A 2,500-nucleotide genomic window follows, 5' to 3' on the forward strand; every position below is an offset into this window, starting at 1 on the left:
AGCCACGGGGGCCGCGGGCCCGGGGCGGGGTGGGGCGAGGCACGCACCTCTCACCCCCCCCCCGCCCAACCCCACCGGCGTTCTCGCTCTCTCTCTCTCGCCTGCACGCCTTCCCTTTTCGTGGGCCCGCGCGCCTTCCGCGCGCGCTTCTCGGTGCCGCGGCTTAGGGCCGCGAGAGAAAAAAAAGCGACGGAGGCCTGGCGGGCGGCCCCCACACCGCCCGCAAGTCGGCACGTCCGAACAAAAAAAAAAAAAGGCAACGGACCCGGCTGGCACAACCCGCCCCCCCGCCCCTGCACCGGCGGTAAACGGCTCGATCCTCACAGGACCGAGGAAGGGCGAGGCGCCGCCGCCTCGCCCGCGACAACGCTCCGGGGGGGCTCTGGGTCGGCTTCCGGTCCGTGCTAGGGCGGCCGGCCACCGCGGCCGGCCTCCGCCCCTGAAAAAACTCGCCCGCGACGCGGGTCCCCGGCTTAAGGCCGAGGAAGGGGGACGACTTCAACAGCGCGCGCTGGTGGGGCGCGGGGTGCCGCCACCCCGGCTCCACAGCTCATCGGGCGACCGCCGTCACCGAGTCCCTCAAGCGAGGCAGCGACGCCGAGGCCGGGCCGCGCGCCCCGCCGCACGGGCCCCCGCCACCCTTCCGACACGGACACGCTGGCACAACCAGGTCGGGAAGCAGGGGAACGGGACGCCGCCACCTCGGCGGGCCCGCGCGCGCCGCGCTCGGGGCTCTCAGGCGAGGGCCGGGAAAAGCCCCGGCCGCGTCCACCCGCGGCTGCCGCCCACCGCACCGGAGCGACAGCCCGAAAGCGCGCCCGCCGAGCGGGGCGCGCCCCGGCTTAAGGCCGGGCAGGAAAGGGGCGAGGCGCCGCCGCCTCGCCCGCCAGCAATCCCCAGGGGGGGCGCCCCCCCTTCGCCAAGCCGGCCACAGCCGGGCCGAAGCGGGACACGGCCCACGAAGTCGATGGCCGCGGCCGACGGGCAGCTCGCAGCTCGTACTCGGTCTCTCTCGGCTTCTCTCCCTCTTTTTTTCCCTTCTCGATTTATTTCTCCTCTTTCTCTCGAGCTCTCTCTCGCCTCTCGAACCGTACACACCCCGTTTCCCTGGGCCAGACGGGCGGACCGGGACGACGCCACGGGGCTCGTCCCGCGTCAGCGGCACTCGCCTCGCTCGGAGGACTGCGCACGGGGGCCCCCGGCCTCCCTCGCCGCTTCGGTCACAGGCACGGGACGAGCCTGCGGGGAGACGGCCCGTCACCTCGCTCCCATAGTACGGACAGACGAGTCCCAGGCCGCAGACGCCTCCAAGAGGACCGATGGAAAGCGACCGGGAAGGTGCGCCGCCGCAGGCCGGCCCCTGCGATGACGTAGCCGGAGGCAGCTGAAAACAGCGACCCCTTGGTGAACTTCCGGAGCCGGCCGCGACAACAGGTCTACCCGGCCGCGACAACAGGTCTACCCGGCCGCTGCCGGAAATCGCCTAAGTCCCTCCGGAGCGAGGTAGACCTGTTGTCCGCCGTCCACCGCCCGCCGCCCGGGCGCCGCGCCGGGCCCGGCGGCCCCGGAGCCGGGGTAGACCTGTTGTCCCCGGGGTAGACCTGCTGTCCGCGGGGTAGACCTGCTGTCCCCGGGGTAGACCTGCTGTCCGCGGGGTAGACCTGCTGTCCCCGGGGTAGACCTGCTGTCCGCGGGGTAGACCTGCTGTCCGCGGGGTAGACCTGCTGTCCCCGGGGTAGACCTGCTGTCCGCGGGGTAGACCTGCTGTCCGCGGGGTAGACCTGCTGTCCGCGGGGTAGACCTGCTGTCCGCGGGGTAGACCTGCTGTCCGCGGGGTAGACCTGCTGTCCGCGGGGTAGACCTGCTGTCCGCGGGGTAGACCTGCTGTCCGCGGGGTAGACCGGTTGTCCGCGGGGTAGACCTGCTGTCCGCGGGGTAGACCTGCTGTCCGCGGGGTAGACCGGTTGTCCGCGGGGTAGACCTGCTGTCCGCGGGGTAGACCTGCTGTCCCCGGGGTAGACCTGCTGTCCGCGGGGTAGACCTGCTGTCCGCGGGGTAGACCGGTTGTCCGCGGGGTAGACCTGCTGTCCGCGGGGTAGACCTGCTGTCCGCGGGGTAGACCTGCTGTCCGCGGGGTAGACCTGCTGTCCGCGGGGTAGACCGGTGTTCCGCGGGGTAGACCTGCTGTCCGCGGGGTAGACCTGCTGTCCGCGGGGTAGACCGGTTGTCCGCGGGGTAGACCTGCTGTCCGCGGGGTAGACCCGCTGTCCGCGAGGTAGACCCGCTGTCCGCGGGGTAGACCCGCTGTCCGCGGGGTAGACCTGCTGTCCCCGGGGCAGACCCGCTGTCCCCGGGGCAGACCTGCTGTCCCCGGGGTAGACCTGTTGTCCGCCGCCCACCGCCCGCCGCCCGGGCGCCGCGCCGAGCCCGGCGGCCCCGGAGCCGGGCTAGACCTGCTGTCCGCCGCCCGGTTTTGGGGTTTTGGGGGTTTATTCCTTCC

The sequence above is a fragment of the Anomalospiza imberbis genome, unplaced genomic scaffold (assembly GCF_031753505.1).
Source record: "Anomalospiza imberbis isolate Cuckoo-Finch-1a 21T00152 unplaced genomic scaffold, ASM3175350v1 scaffold_173, whole genome shotgun sequence".
NCBI lineage: Eukaryota > Metazoa > Chordata > Aves > Passeriformes > Viduidae > Anomalospiza > Anomalospiza imberbis.